At 39.6% G+C, this 17,229-nt stretch overlaps 1 pseudogene; it reads left to right on the top strand.

The window, feature by feature from the left end:
- The first annotated feature begins 382 nt into the window (after positions 1-382).
- LOC138378777 (forkhead box protein K2 pseudogene) lies at positions 383-2,654 on the top strand (annotated as a pseudogene).
- The last annotated feature ends 14,575 nt before the right edge of the window (positions 2,655-17,229 follow it).

Genomic DNA, 17,229 nt, shown 5'->3' with positions numbered 1-17,229 from the left:
CTCCAGTTTCTTCCTTTCATTGTAGACTTTCATACGTTTACACTTAATTAATTACTGATAAGGGGGAACTTATCTATGCTATTTTACTATTTGTTTCCTGTGTACCTCTTACCTTTTTTTTCTTTATTCCCTCCATCAATTCCTTCTTTGCATTCAATAAAGTTTTGTAGGGTACTATTTTGATTTCCTTCTCATTGGCTTTTATTTGTATTCTGTTGAAATTTCTTAGTGGTTTATATGTGCTTGAATTTAACATTATCAATTTATTAAATCAAGTTTGAGGCCACTAGCCGTTTCTAATTGGCTGGCTCCCTGGCAAACTGGAGGCCTCTGCTCTGGCTCGTAGCTCCCAGTGAGTGGCGGTGGACTCCTACTCAGGCCGATGGCAGTGGCTTCAGCAGCGCCCCCTCATGGGCGGCGAGGCCAGGGGTGGTGGTCCTGGCCAGGCTGCGGGGAAGTGGCGCAGCTGGAGGGCTGCCAATTCGAGTACCTAATTACCAAGCACTCGGTGACCATCAAGTGCATCTCGTCGCAGGGCTCAGTGGATGTGAGCATGGGCCACTCGAGCTTCATCTCCCAGTGCCACCTCGAGATCTTGATGACCCCGAGCGGCAGCGCTGGCCATGACTGGACAGCCCTGGACCCACCACCTGCACAGCCCAGGTGTAAAGTGGCGATTTCCAGTTGCATTGCCTTGGCCAGAGCAGTGTGTTTGTGGACAGGTGTTCCAGAGGCACCGGGTGCCGCTGCTGCAGCTACCAAGCTTCATGCACCAGGTTTCCAAGCACAGACTTCAAATTAACTTTCACTTCCCTATCCGGCCAGAAGAAGAAGAAGCAAAAGGTGCCCGAGTCCCCAGCGAAGGCTGTGCAGCCGCACCTCTCGCCTCTGACCATCAACATTCCAAACACCATGGCCCACCTCATCATCTCCCTTCCCTCCCCAGCAGGAACTATCAGTGCTGCCAACTCCTGCCCATCCAGCCCCCAGGAAGTGGAGTCTTCAGGTTTCAAAATGGGGCCACTGATGCCATCCGACCTCAATTTAGTGGCTGAAAACTTGCACCCAGAAAATGAAAAGGAAGTTTCTGGTGGAGGAAGCCCAAAGGATGATTCAAAGCCACCTTATTCCTATGCACAATAGTATAAGCAATTACAATGGCTCCTGGTAAACAATTCATCCTAAATGGAATTTATATGGACATCATTAAAAATTATCCATACTACAAGACTGACAAGGAGTGGCAGAATTGAGTTCCCGACAATCTCTGTCTGAATTGTTATTTCATCCAAGTACCACATTCCCAGGAATAACCAGGCAAAGGCTCATTCTGGAAGGTAGAGATCCTGCCTCTGAAAGCAAATTAACAGAGTAGGCTTTTAGCCTAGGAGTGTACCTTGCTTTAGAACCTCTCTGTGACCACTCTCTTCTAGGAGCCTCTCCCAGTCTCGCTGGAGTAGTGTCTGCTCACTGCAGTGGCCCCAGAGCCCTGAGAGCCTGTGGAGGGAAGCCTTGCTGGCCCATTGGGAGCCTGAGCCTGGCAACTCACACCCCAGACTTGCCATCATGCAAGAAGCCTGGGTTGCCCAAAGCTCACCAGAGTCACCTCTGTCCAGCCAGCTGGTCTTAATCACCATTCAGTGGCAGCTACTACAGGTGGCTAAGCCTGCTGCCTACACTGCTGCCACCCTAGTGACCACTGCAAGGTGGTGACCTAGTGACCTTCCAGCCACCCTTCGTGCAGACAGTTCACATCTTCCACTAGATACCAGCAGTGTCAGCCACCAGTGTGGCTTGACTGGCCCCAGCAAACACCTACACTGTATCAGGACAAGCCATAGTCACTCAGGCAGCTGTGTTGGCCTCTGCTAGGGCCCAGCTGCAAGAGAATAGAAATCACAGGGAAGTAAAAGTAGAACCTGTTGCTGCAATTAGCCATGGCACATTAGGTGCTGCCAGCCAGATCCTTCAGATGTCACAGACCACCTCTGTCCAGATGGTCACTGTAGGAGTGTTATAGCAAGTGTTACAGTGTGTGGTTCCAAGGACAAACCAAGCTGCACACAGAGAATGAAGGTTTATTTAATGGCGGGCTCAGAGGGGAGTTATCACCAAGTTCTGAATCTGTATACTGGGTGTTTTCCACTTTTATTAGGTTGGGGTGCTCCAAGGGGTGGGGTCTCAGGAGGCCAATGCAACAGGTGAGCATGATTACAGAAGCCAGGTAATAGGTTAGTGTTAGATTGATGAGGATCTTCATTATCAGTACAACAGACACCTCTAGGTCAACACCAGCTACCAGTAAAAACTGTAACGCAAAACGGGACTCTTGTGGTACCAATCCCCACTGCGGTCCACTGCCAGGTGAACAATGCCACGAGGAGTCCTTTACACGTGTTGGAGACCCCCGCATCAGCATCTGCCAGGACAGCCATCAGCCTTGGCAGCCAGGGCTGAAGCGAATCAAAACAGAAGACGGCCAGAGCGTTGTCATCACCCTGAGTGTGGACACGTCATGGGCAGCTGTGAGGAAAAGGGCGTCTAAAACTAGCGACTGGGAAAGTTTTTCTTACTTTAAAATATCAATGTTGTGGTGCCAAAAGGGGACATTGCCTCTCACCAATACTAGGAGTGCGCTCTCTCTCAGTGGGTAAAGGGCCCTGCGTTTGGACTTCACCTCTCAGTACTGAAAATACAAAACCCAGGTGGCCTGAAAACTCCTTTATTTACAGGCAGAAGTCACACTTGAACAAAAACCACACACAACAAAACCTGGTACTTGAGACAGTGTCTCTCCTGCTGAGCGCTCCCTGGGCTGCTGCCTTTGAGCGAAGGTTTTAACTACCAGTGAAAAACCATGGCCCTTCCTGGAGGACCAGGCATCTCCGTGTGAAGAGGGTGCAGCGTGGTCAGCGGTCAGGGGCAGGTGCCAGCGGACCTCCAGGGACTCGGCCGCCTGCAGAGACCAGGCAGGACCACCCTCCCATCCGCCCCTCATAATGGTCCTCACAGTACTCACCGCTGGTACTGGAAGGCAAGATGGTATTTTGTTGTTCACATGTGTAATTATATTCCGAAGTGCACTTTCTTTACACAATAATGAGGTTTGTGACATTTCATATCACTGCATTTCTACTCTGGAAATTTTGTAAATCATACAGGACCTTCATGTGGATTTCATTTGGGGAAAAGAAACAAAGTAGTTTTGTGTTTTTGTTGTTTTCAGCCTTTGGAATTATTTATTTACCTTGTTCAGGTGGAGCTAGTTTATGACACTTGCAGATTTTCCATGTTAGAGCAGTTGCTTGGTGAATTTAATCCACCTCCATTTCAGTGCGTAGGACAGAAGACTAATGCTGAGGCTGCATGTGACCGTGAGAATTCAGGGACAAGCTGGTGCTGGGAAAGAACTGCCCGGTCTCATCCGAGCTGCACTTAACTGTTCTCTTTCTTGCTGTTTTTTGTTGTTTGTTTCTTTCTGTTAACTTTGTCCCTGGCAAAATTTTCCATTCTAAGTAAAACCAGTCTCCTAAGTATTGTGTATTTAAAACAACAGAGCCATTACCACTACATTTTGGGGGAAACTCAGTCTCTTATCACAAGCATTTTCAAACAAAGATCACAGATTTCTCCATAGTGTGTTATTGCAGGTTTAGTCGCCAGCTCAAGGCATCATCTGACCAGCTGTCTTCTCAGTTATATTGCACTTGTCCCCACTCCAGGCGGGAGCAGCCATGCCAATGGAGTGGGAGCTGAATGTTAATTCTAGGGTCTAAGCAAGCACCCTGTGATTAAGCACTGGAAACATTTAGGTTGTTTTCTGATTTGCAGTAAGAAACTTCCCTGACCTTTCAGAACTGAATTCAAAACTAAGGCTGACTTATCTCCTACCAAAATTGAAAAGGAGAGGAAAGGAAACAAGTGAGAGAATGAGAAGTTCCAACCTCCCCCCACCCCCAGCCTCAGCCCAGACTCCAGAGGAACAAAACGTTCTCCTTTCCAGACCTTTCCAGAGTGTTCTAGGGATTAGTACAGAGCATCAGTGCAAATAGAAAGAGGATGTTAGCGTTATTTTGAATTTTTGGTGTCATTATCATAATGTTATTTATTTAAATGTAGTAATTTTGGTATTTAAATTTTTTAAAGAGAGGAAAAAAAATACTTGTATCTTCCTGGTGGAATGAAATGGCTCAGAATGGTAAATTTAGGCAATTTTAGGAATGTTTATTAGTTACATAAAGACAAAATGTGATTTAAAAAAATCTAGGTTGATTAGATACCAACTTAGCATTGACAGCACGCAAAAGCTCTGCTTCTCACAGATCCACCTTAGGTTATTGTTGCACAAGTGACATTGTCATTCACAGTGTGCCTATTAACATGAATTTATAAATATTCATGTTTGTCTTTTAAATAATATAGGAAATGAAAAAAAAAGACTAGTTATAAGCCAAAATTCAATAGTATAGGCTATTATATTTACCTTGCAGTTTATTTCTCTGTTCGTCATATTACTTTGAGTTTCTGTCTAGTGTCCTTTCATTTCTGGCCAGAGGACTCCCTTCAGCATTCCTTGTAGGGCAGGTCTACTAGCAAACAACCTCCTAAGTTTTATCCATCTTTGAATATCTCAATAGCTTTTTTTCATTTATGAAAAAGGAAAGCTTTATTGGATATAAAATTCTATATTGATATATATTTTTTTCTTTCAGCACTTTACAAATGATATTCACTCCCTTCAGACCTTGTTTCTGATGAAAAATATGCTGTTAATCTCATTGAGAATAATTTGTATAGGATGATTCTCTTCTGTCTAGCTGCTTTCAAAATTCTGACTTTCTACAATTTGATGATCATGTGCGTTGGTATGAATATGTGTTTATTCTCTTGGAGTTTCTTGAACTACTTGATGTACATATTTTCTTATTTAAAATATGATATTGTCTGTAATATATTAACAGCCTTAAAACAATTAGCTTAAGTTCAAAGAAATTTGGCATTTCTAGTATTTTTGTTACTGATTTTCTAAGTAAATTATATTTAGGTAAAGAAAGTACACTCTAATCAATTTAAATCATTTGGAATTTTTTAAGGCTTACTCTGCCATTCATCATATGCTCAATTTTGGTGAAATTTCCATGTACATTCAAAAAGATTGGATTGTTCAAGGGTGCAATAAAAATATATATAATATATATTTATGTTTTATATTGATTAAATGTATTTAATATATTAAAGTATACATGTATTTATGATAATATATTAAATATATTTTAATGTCTATTTAACAAGTATTTAATATACTTGTAGAAGTACTAATAAAAAATCTTCCATCACAGAAAATCCCAGAACCTGATGGCTTCACTGCTGAATTATACAAAAGATTTTTAAAAATTAATACAATCCTATTGTAATTATTTCAAAAAATCAAGGAAGAAGAATACATTCAAACTCATCCTATGAAGCCAGTATTACCTGATACCAAAATTAGACAAAGACACCACAACAACAATGACAGACCAATGTCTCTGATAAACATAGGTGCATTATTCTCAACAAAATATTAGCAAACTGAATTCAACACACGGAAAAGGTCATTCATCATGATCATGTTGAAAACAGCCCAGAGATGTATTTTTTTTTTCACTGAAGCTAACTCTCCTATCAATGCAGTCAATTCCATCCCACTTCTGCAGATCGCTGTTCCAACAATTACCTCTCTTTGAAGACTTTCCCCCTCTCTGCCAGAGATTTTCCCCAAGATGAATGTGTCCCCTTTGTTCCCATCCCATTCCCCACAACTCCCGAGATGTTCCACTCATTTGCTCACAGAATCATGCTCTGGTTCCAGCTTCTCATCTCCTGTCTCTTCTTAATCCACTCCATCTGCCCCCTGTCACTGTCACTCTCCTGAGACTCCTCTTGCCAATGTCTCTCGTGTCTTCACACTTCTAAAGCAGAGCTCTTTTTCCAAACACACAACTCCCCACATCTGCCCTAATAATGGAAAGGGCATTGCCATTGACTAGTTGCTGGGGCAAATACCTACATGAGTTACCCTGCTCCAACCTGTGAGCAATTCCTCCATCAGGAGTCTGTCCGCTTTTCATTCTGAGCCACCATTTGTCACTGCTCAGTTTTATCACCAGACTTTCTTCCTAACCCTCTTCTCTGCCTACATTCTGACTCCCAACTATGGTCTACTCTCCCCTGAGCAGTCAGCATAACCTCTTAAATTAAGGCACTGCACTCCCCTGCTCAAGATCTACCAAAAGTTACCATCAAACTGGATTAAAAACCAAACTTCTTCCCATGACCTGAAAGCCACAAGGCCCTGTGAGCTACGGCAGGGCTTCCCAACCTATAGTGAATTGTATAATTATTTCTTTATATATTACAATGTAATAATAACAGAAATAAAGTACACAATAAATGTAATGCATTTGAATCATCCCAATACCATCATGCCCCGACCCCCACAGTCCATGGAAAAATAGTCTTCCATGAAAATGGTCCCTGGTGCCAATAAGTCTGGGGACCACTGAGCTACAGCCTTGCCCATGTAACCTCCTCTCCTCCTTCTTTCCCTGATTCCTCACTCTGACCCCACTGGCCACCTTGCTGTTTGTTCCTTGAACACACATGAAACACATTCCTGTCTCAGAGTCTTGGCACTCTTTCCACCGGGTGTAATGCCGGAGCTCCTTACCTTCCTCACTTTGGTCAGGTCACTGTTCAAATGTGGCCTATCAGGAGAGGCTCTTTCTGATGATTTTACCTAAAATAGTGAGCACCTCCAATCACTGTATCTTGTTCCCTGCTTTGTCTTCTTGGTATTTCCCACCACCTGGGATATTTGTATACCTGAAAAAATACTTAATGTCTTCCTCACTAGATCATCAGCTCATAAAGGCAAGAACTTTGTTCCACCTGTGCTCTCCTCTATCCCATCACTTAGCAACTTCTTGGCAGCATTAGCATTATGACCATAGCCTCTCTTATCTTGTCGCCTTTTATCTTATGTCTCCTAGTTTTCCTCCTCCCATTCTACCTGCCCCTCTGGGGACTTGTCCTTAAATTATGATAGTCCTTACAGATCTATGCTCTGTCCTTTTATTCTATAGACTTTCTCTACATGTGAACAGCTACTCTTACTCTTCATTCCTTACCGCTAGCTCAGATTCCTGCTCCAGTCCCATATATCTAAATGGTGACTACACAGGACCCCTCTGCTATTTCATAGGCACATCAAGCTTCCCTTGTTTGCAATGAACTTCCCCGTCTCCCAACCCAGCTCTCCCTCCTGCATGGCTTATCTCTCCGCATGTGGAAGCACCACCCATGCTTCTCTCCAGCAGGTGCTAAGTGTCCCCAAATGGCTTGCAGCTTCATGGAAAGGCCTGTGTCTGATCCAGTGCCCACTGAGGGGTTTCTATTCAAGTGCACAGCAGAAGCCTCCTCTCCTAAACCCTTGCTGGATGCTACAGGAGTAGGTACTGACCTAAGTATTCTGTCCCTCTGGGTCATGCAGTTTGACTTCTCTTTACAGGTTTGCTGTGGGGAGGAGAAAAACAATCCCAAGTACTTGAATAGGATTTGTCATTCCAAATGATGAATACTTAACACAGGAATTCTGCATAAATGATGCAACTGTCAGGACACAGCTATAGTTACCAAGCTAACTGGCAAAGTGTTTGTCCAAGTTCTACTTGTACCATATTCCTGGGCAACTTCCTGAGCAGGAACAAGAAGTCATCAGGAAAAGATTAACACCCATGATCCAAGGAACAAACACTTTAAGGAAGGAGTTCTCAGTCACAACACACATCAGAATGCCTAGGGAATATAGTCTGTGACTCAGTTTATACCTACACTCTACTCAGTCTCTGCCTATGGAGCAGATGGTTTTATTACTGCTCCCCATCCCCGCAGCATGCTGTGTGTGCGTGTGTGTCTGTGTGCACTGCAGGTGCATTTGGGCAATGGGATGTTGGGGGAGAATCCAGAAATCTCTCTTGCTGTACTTTTTATTTTTTTTATTTCAGCTTATTATGGGGGTACAAAAGCTCAGGTTATATATATTGCCCTTGCCCCCCCATCCCCCTGAGTCAGAGCTTCAAGTGTGTCCATTCCCCAGACAGTGCGCATCACACTCATCATGTAGGCATACACCCATCCCCTCTCCCCACCCCCCACCTCTGTCGGATACCCAATTGGTGTTATTCCCAAATGTGCACTTAGGTGATGATCAGGGAAACCAGCTTGCTGGTGAGTACATGTGGTGATTATTTTTCCATTCTTGGGATACTTCACTTAATAGAATGGGTTCCAACTCTCTCTAGGAAAACAAAAGGGATTCTATATCACTGTTATTTCTTATAGCTGAGTAATACTCCGTGGCATTTATCTTGCTGTACTTAATAGCAATTGTTTTGTGATGAGAAAAACAATGGCAATATCTTAAACCATAATGATTATTAAACTCGTACGCATGTATTTACTTTCCTTTGATAGATTTTTTTTCTTAAAATTCAGATGTTAATTTCAGGAATCTACTTTTATTTCTAAAGATGCTTTATAAATAAGAAATATCTTACAAAACCTATCAATGCACCTGGAGCTGTTAGCTTTGTGTCACTGAAAAAATATGAACATATGTGTAAATAAGTTTGGTTCAGGATCATCTCTGAAATATTCCTCCAGAATATTTCCTCACAGAAAGAAGAAAAGATGCAATATAAGAATCTATTGAAGAAAAAAATTTAAGTATTCTTAATACATCAGTTTTCACATTTCTGCCCTTGTGTCTCTTAGAATGATTTTCGTTGGGTGACATGTCTTTTAGGCTTTTAAATATAAACACTGAGAACTTAAATACTATAATGGTTCATTGCTCATCACCATTCATTGGAAACTGGCATTAGACATGCCCAAGAAATTGGCACTGAGCATGCTCAGAAAATGTTTATGTTCCTTTCTACTTCCTCCTGACAGAACCTATGAAAATTTAAGGTATTTTTAGGCTCAAAGTCTTATATGATCATATGTCATGCTTATCTGCAATAAACTTTGAAAAAAACATTTTTAGTTTCCTATAAACACCAGGCTCTAAGCCTGCACTGTCCAGTACAATTGTCACTAGGCACATGTGTCTACTGAGCACACAAAAGTGGTTACTATGTGCTGAGGAAATGAATTTTTAGTTTTCTTCATTTTAATAGATAAATTATTTTCTAATTCTTTTTATAGACGTAATTCATGTCAGGACTAGTGATAAATATTTATATTGTTTGATGCTGTTGAAACTTATCTTTCAAAAAGTTACATTTTCTTGAATTTAGATGGTACATTTACTCACTTAGCTCAATAATTAAAGGAACCTACAAGTCAGTTCTTACTCTAGCATGTCCTTTTTACAGCACTCCTTTTATAAGATGATTATGTACCGCATGAGTTGGGGAAGAAGACTTAAAGAATGATGATTTTGATTTCAGTATGGTATAAACACAACTCTAGAAGAGAAACATATAGCCTCAAAAAAGTAATACTGTGAGTGGCTGTGACTTCTCATGGAAAAGTATCTATCTGCATCTCTGTAAATAACAATGTTCACTTACAAATTAATCCAGGAATTGTTAATATCTTAGTAAAATATCTGCTGGGAGTGAGGGGGAGTGGAGGGAGATGGGTAACCTTCAACAAAGCAAACAGCTTTACAAATTCTCCTCCTGGCTTCTGGCCTCCAGAGGGTTCCTGACCTCTTTTTACTCAGCACATCAATCCTGTTGTCTGGAGTCTTCTACAGTGACCTGCCAGAGTTGCCCTTAAGTATTGACCCTCCCTGACAGGTAATGGTAATAAACCAAATATAGTTTCACATCTCTAACCTTGTACTGGAACACCAAGAGCATTTTACAAAGCAGTAGTGTTGGGCAATAAAGTCTTTAGAACTTTATTGAATCTGAATATGAGATTCAGATATCCCAGGTTTTTCCTCACTTTAGTTCTATTATCATTTTATCATGGATTTCTTGTTTCTTTTAAGTAGTCTGAGTTAAAAACTTAAATGCTTTTTTTTTTTATTTTAAGAGAACTGTCTTTGATGAACTTTAAAAGTTCATAAAACTAACATGAGCATTATTTTAAAGCACTCACTTAAACCAGTGATTCTCTGATTGTGGTGTGCCAACCTCTGGAGATCCCCTAAACCCTTTTCCAGGAGGCCCATAAGGTCAAAACTGTTCTTATAAGAATGACAAGACATTGCCTGCTTATTCAATGACATTTGCAATGACTGTATAAAAGTATACATGGGTAAAACTGTTGGTTTCTCAGCATGAATCAAGGCAGTGGTACCAAGTTACACTAGTCATTCTATTCTTCACTCCTCCTTGCAGAAAAAAAAAAAAAAAGCCTGCTTTATTTAAGAATGTCCTTTATGAATTAGTAAAAGTTAATGGTGTTATTAAATCTTGACCTTTTTAATATTTGGAATAAGTGAAATGTGCACTTAAAGCACTCCTGCATGCTGCAGCATGGCTGTGCTAAGCAAAAGTGCTTGTGATTAAATTCTGAGCTGAACAAGCCACTTTTTTCAGAGAACACCATTTTTGTTTGAAAGTACAACCGACTTTTATTCTCAGAAATGAACAAGGTGAGACTTTCACTTCAAGGAAAATAACAAGCATTTGTTGCCAATAATAAAACTCAAACTTTTAAGCAAAAAATAGTACTAAGATTACAGTAGAAGGAAAACTTATACCATCTACTGTGAACCTGACTGCTTTTCAATATGTAATGTTTTTATAAGATTGGTGCCAATAATAAAAAAAGCAAATCTTCCCTCCAACTGAGAGGAAAATATTCATTTATTGTGCAATATAGATTAATGAGTATTAATGTCACAAATGCATTCATATGCAAAACTCCATTGCAACTAAGGAACTAGGACTTGTGGAGTTTTGTTGTAGTATTAAAAAAAAAACCCACAATCATCTGAAAGCTTTAAAAATACACCTTTATCCCAACTATATATTTGCATGAGGCTAGGTCATCATCTTATTGTCTCTTCAAAACAAATTGCAAAGACAGATATGAGAATCCAGCTGTCTTCTAGTTAGCCAGACACTAGAGATTTGCAAAAAATGTAAATAAAACACACTTTTTACCAATGTTTTTGTTGCAGAAGAAGAGTTATTTTTGTGAAAAATATTATTTATGTTAACAATGTGGTTGTCAGTCATGGGTGATTTTGTCCCCCAGGGGACATTTTTTGTTGTCACAACCTGGGGGAAGTTACTGCTGGCTCCTAGTGGTGCTTCTAAACATTCTACAATGCACAGGACACATTCCACAATAAAGAATTATCTAGCTGAAAATATCAAGGATCCCAAGGTTCAGAAAGCTAAATTAAGCATATTTTTTAATTCTCAATTTTAATTTCTAATATAGTAAATACCAATATAATTGACATGAAAAACTTACTGTTTGTGATCCTCAATAATTTAAGCAATAAAAGAATCTTAAGGACCAACAAAGCTGCGAATGGTTTGCTTCAGTACTCTAGTAAGAACACTACAGCCTATGTCTATAGTTATGACCTACTACTAAACTTGATATCATGCAAAGTAATTAGCTGGAAAAACAAGACAGCTTAAAAATTTCACCTGTTATTTATGTGGTAATGTATTACTAAAGTCACAATGTGGAGGAAAAAAATATTTTTAACCACATATTTTATCATTTGTTATGTCTGAAGACAATTTTTAAAAAGTGGTAGGGGGAACATTCCCAGGGGCTCTACAATTCTCTATTTTAAAACAGTACCAAGGCCGGGCGCGGTGGCTCACGCCTGTAATCCTAGCACTCTGGGAGGCCGAGGTGGGCGGATCGTTTGAGCTCAGGAGTTCGAGACCAGCCTGAGCAAGAGCGAGACCCCATCTCTACTAAAAATAGAAAGAAATTATATGGACAGCTAAAAATATATATAGAAAAAATTAGCCGGGCATGGTGGCACATGCCTGTAGTCCCAGCTACTCGGGAGGCTGAGACAGGAGGATCCCTTGAGCTCAGGAGTTTGAGGTTGCTGTGAGCTAGGCTGACGCCACGGCACTCACTCTAGCCTGGGCAACAGAGTGAGACTCTGTCTCAAAAAAAAAAAAAAAAAAAAAAAAAAAAATAAAAAATAAAACAGTACCATGTGGGCACTTTCCCCTTTGTTTTAATTCTTTGGCTTTTAGCAAAAATAGGGGAGCCAACATGCTAAGCAATATGCTGTTAGAAGACAGGTTTCTGTTGATTATTGGAATATATTAATTATTACTTATTTTCCCTGTCATTTGCTCTTCTACTCATAGAATCTTTCATCCTGTGAAAGTTATATCTATTTGTACACATGCTTAAATTTAAATCATATAGCAATTTTGTTTATTTTAAGTTGTTAGGCCTTGAATTTCAGTTGATTTAGTTCACTGTCACTTACCTTCCTGTTTTCCATTTTAGCTCTAAAAGCAAATAATGAAAGAGCTTTATACCAAATAAAAACATTTAATGTCGTTTTTGCAATAATTATTGAAAAATTTGTTAGTAAATATAAGTGCGAAAATATAAGTGCAAAACCAATGACAGATATAGCTATCCCAAAACAAGCAGTGTTAACAGTGCAGCATAATACTGCACAGGATAATATTAAGGGTAGCCATTTCCCAAATATTTTAAATGAAATATTAATGAACAGAGAGAACTCACTCTGTTACTGTATTTCTGTTATCCACAGATGTTGTGTGTTAGAAAACAAAGGGTTCTCTTTGGTAAGTTATATGTTTCCATTTGCCCCCAATGTCTAAAATGAGGCTCAAAATAATTGAGGAAAGGCAAATCAGATTGTTAAAAGTAGGTCTATATACTGTTAGCACTTTTTAAAAAGCCTGTAACATTATTAGCATATAAGATGGACACTTTTATTAATATAATGCTTCCAGCAGTTTTGTCTCCAAATTGATTTCAAAATCACAGAATTTGAAGTTATAAGATGGAAAGGACCACCCAACCTCACAGGACATTTAACTCAACTCATTTTACAGGTAAGGAAACCAAGGCTTAAATCTGACCTGCCCAAAGTCCCACCGATAGGAACAGTTCATCCTCCTACATGCAAAGTAAGCAGCATTGTCCCTCCTTTACTGCACACAGAAATTATCTGAAGAACTTTAAAAACAGCCTGACTTTCAACTTGAGGCATTCTGACTTAGTTGGCATCGGATATGACTTGGGCATCAGAATTATTTTAAAGTTCCCAGGTGATGCCAATGTACAGCAAAGCTTGGGAATGATTGCTTTAGGGTTGAGATCAGAATCACCTGGGATGCTTTTGTTCATGTAATTCTGCCTCACATTCTTCCCCATTTTCCTAAAGGGCTTGTGAGTGCCTAGACATGGAGGGAAGGTGGAGGTGGGAAGATGCATATTTGCAGATACGTATTTTGAAAAATGTTGCATAAGTGATTCTAACGGCTCACCTCTCCCACTGAGAACAAGCAATACTACCCCCTCACACGTTTTTCAAAATCTTTCCTAAAAGCCAATTTTTCCTATTAATTTTCTCAAGAAACCTTTCTTTCACCAACAGTGAATATGTCATATGATCATTTCTAAAACTTAATGACAGCAAATTAAAACTTACTGTACTTCCAAAGGGAGACTTCTAAAAATTAGACTAAGTTAGGGAGGAAAAAAGCATAAAATGTACTTGTTTGAGCAAGGTTAATCTTTGAAACTACTTTTGTATTACATATGGAAACATCAGAATCATCTGAATTCAAAAAACGCTGGGACTCTAGCCAAAGTAGAGTGGTTTTTTACTCATAGATTTAGGGCCTTGTCTGAACAAAAGCATTTAGTGGGCCGGGCGCGGTGGCTCACGCCTGTAATCCTAGCACTCTGGGAGGCCGAGGCGGGTGGATCGCTCGAGGTCAGGAGTTCGAGACCAGCCTGAGCAAGAGTGAGACCCCGTCTCTACTAAAAATAGAAAGAAATTATATGGACAACTAAAATATATATATACAAAAAATTAGCCGGGCATGGTGGTGCATGCCTGTAGTCCCAGCTACTCGGGAGGCTGAGGCAGTAGGATCGCTTAAGCCCAGGAGTTTGAGGTTGCTGTGAGCTAGACTGATGCCACGGCACTCACTCTAGCCTGGGCAACAGAGTGAGACTCTGTCTCAAAGAAAAAAAAAAAAAAAAAAAAAAGCATTTAGTGATTACTTAATAAGGTACCAGAACCCACGACTTTGGGCAGAGTCAGGATCCGGTTTATCTGAAACACAATTTGATCATGACTATTGTTATAAATGAAAGAGGAAAGTGACATTATTATGAGTGTAAACTTGCAATTTTTAATTCAATGTAGCAGTTACAGATAATTTAATTAGCAAAAAACTAGTACATTAGAAACAAAATTAAGTTTATAAGCTAGTTATATTTTTAACTGTAAAAATGGGGATAAGGACATTGATATTCTAAAGTAGCATTTTCCAAACTGTATTCTGAAAATCAACACTTGTAATCCAACGTGTTAATAATGTTCAAAGGACAACCCAATGGGGCTTATTTTTGTTGTTAATGCCTTTTCAATAAACTTGAATGGTTCATCTTAGGGTGTTTTCAAAGTATATCTGTGATTGTGCACCTCAAAGGTGCTCATGCTTGATTAGGTATATATCAATGCAGATACATTTGGCTGCCAATGTAAGACAAGCTGTTCCTTCTTCCAAGAACAGTTTCCAAAGTAGTATGCATTACTTCAGGCTGATAACTCATAAAGAAATATTTTTTCTTCAGAAACTTCCAATAAATACCACCTCTCCTTTTCATTATGCTCAACATTATCGTAAGGTAAATGCATCACATAAAGAGCTACACTTTTTCTGGAATTGCTTATTTGGTAACTGGCTTTCCCTTCCTCTACGCAGTCTAAGATTAAAACAGAAATTGAAAATTCATATGTAGGCCCTTGAAATTAATATATAATTGATATCAATTTCTCAAACTGATCCCTGAAAAAGGACAGCCAAATGGCTGAAATGACTGAGGATGGCTGGGATGCTTTTAGTATAAGGGGGTCTGTCATCTGCCCTTGGGAACCTAGTTGTACTCACTATTTTACTGTTCTATGGTTAGGCTGGTTGACTGCGTTGTTTTCTGGAAACACCATTGAGCATGAGCTGTCCTTTCTTTTTTTTTATTTTTTTAATTTACTTTTATTTTTTATTTATTTATTTATTTATTTTTTTAATTTCAGCTTATTATGAGGGTACAAAAGTTCAGATTACCCTTTCTAATAAGCTGCCCTGGAGATACCTGAAGAAAAAAAAAAAAAACCAGAAGAAAATGTCACAGTAAGTTAAACCTATAAAAGTGTGGTTTTTTCTTTGGTTAAAATGTCAAGTGATAATGGTAGTAATATTCTCCAGGGAGTAGGGGGTTAGGGGAGGTAAACTCACAACTAATGGGCATGAACATGGTGAGTATTGTAGAGCAGAAGGGCATGCCTCTAAACCTCGGTTGGGTGAGGCAAAGACATAAAATGTAACCAGAGATATTTGCACTTCGGTGTTTATTGCAGCATTATTCACAATGGCTAAAATGTGGAATCAGCTTAAGTGTTTATCAAGGGATGAATGGATATGAAAGATGTGTATGTACACAATGGAGTGTTATTTAGCCATGAAAAGAAGGAAATTTTGTCATTTGTAGAAACACGGATGTATCTGGAGGACATTATTTTAAGTGAAATAAGCCAGGCACAGAAAGACAAATATTTCATTTTTACACTCCTATATGGGACCTAAAAATAATTGATCTCATGGAGGTAGTGAATAGAATGGTGTAGTGAATAGAATGGTCTTGGTAAGGGTGGCGGGAAGGAGTAATGAAGAGGTGTTGGTTAATGGGTAATACTGTTAAATATAAGGAAAAAGTTCTAGTGTTCAATAGTGCAATAGGGCAACTATAGTTAACAATAATTTATTATATTTCAAAATAGCTACAGGTCTTCAAATGTTCGCAACAGAAAGCAATGATAAATGTTTCAGGTGAATCATGTCCCAATTACCCTGATTTGATCATTATATGTTATATGCTTGTATCAAAATATAACATGTACTCCATGAATATGTACAATTATTATGTATCAATAAAAAAGTAAAGAAAATGTCAAGTGATGAAGCATTAAGACATTTCTTGGCCGGGCACGGTGGCTCACGCCTGTAATGCTAGCACTCTGGGAGGCCGAGGCGGGTGGATCGCTCGAGGTCAGGAGTTCAAGACCAGCCTGAGCAAGAGTGAGACCCTGTCTCTACTAAAAATAGAAAGAAATTATATGGACAACTAATATATATATATATATATATACAAAAAATTAGCCGGGCATGGTGGCGCATGCCTGTAGTCCCAGCTACTCGGGAGGCTGAGGCAGTAGGATCGCTTAAGCCCAGGAGTTTGAGGTTGCTGTGAGCTAGACTGATGCCACGGCACTCACGCTAGCCCGGGCAACAGAGTGAGACTCTGTCTAAAAAAAAAAAAAAAAAAAAAAGACATTTCTTATACTTTATAAACTGCCTGTGTGGTATCTATGTGTGGCTCCATAGGAAACCCATTGTACGCTCTTAACTTCCACAGACAATGTTTGAAGAATGGGTGATAAAATGCTACCTTTGATATAATACCTATAGTCAAATCCAGCAAGAATCTATTTTGAGTTACATTTATAAATAATTTTAAAAGTTTAACATAAAAGTTCAGGCATAAGTGCAGGGACACAGACCAGTGGAACAGAACAGAAAATCCAGATATAAAACCATCCTCATGTAGCCATCTAAGCTTTGACAAAGCAGACAAAAACATACTTGTGGAAAAGAATCCTTATTCAATAAATGGTGCTGGGAAAACTGGATAGCCATATGTAGAAGACTGAAACAGGACCCATAGCTTTCACCTCTCACAAAAATCAAATCACGGTGGATAACAGACTTAAACCTTAGGAGTGAAACTATTGGAATTCTAGAAGAAAACGTGGGAAATACTCTTATAGACATTGGCCTAGGCAAGGAATTTATGAGGAAGACCCCAAAGGCAATCACAGCAACAACAAAAATAAATGGGACCTGATTAAATTAAAAAGCTTCTGCACAGCCAAAGAGACAGTCACGAGAGCAAACAGACAATCTACAG

This window comes from Eulemur rufifrons, chromosome 30, assembly GCF_041146395.1.
Source record: "Eulemur rufifrons isolate Redbay chromosome 30, OSU_ERuf_1, whole genome shotgun sequence".
Lineage (NCBI taxonomy): Eukaryota > Metazoa > Chordata > Mammalia > Primates > Lemuridae > Eulemur > Eulemur rufifrons.
The sequence above is the reverse complement of the archived record's forward strand: the minus strand, read 5'-3'. Positions and strand labels throughout refer to the sequence as shown.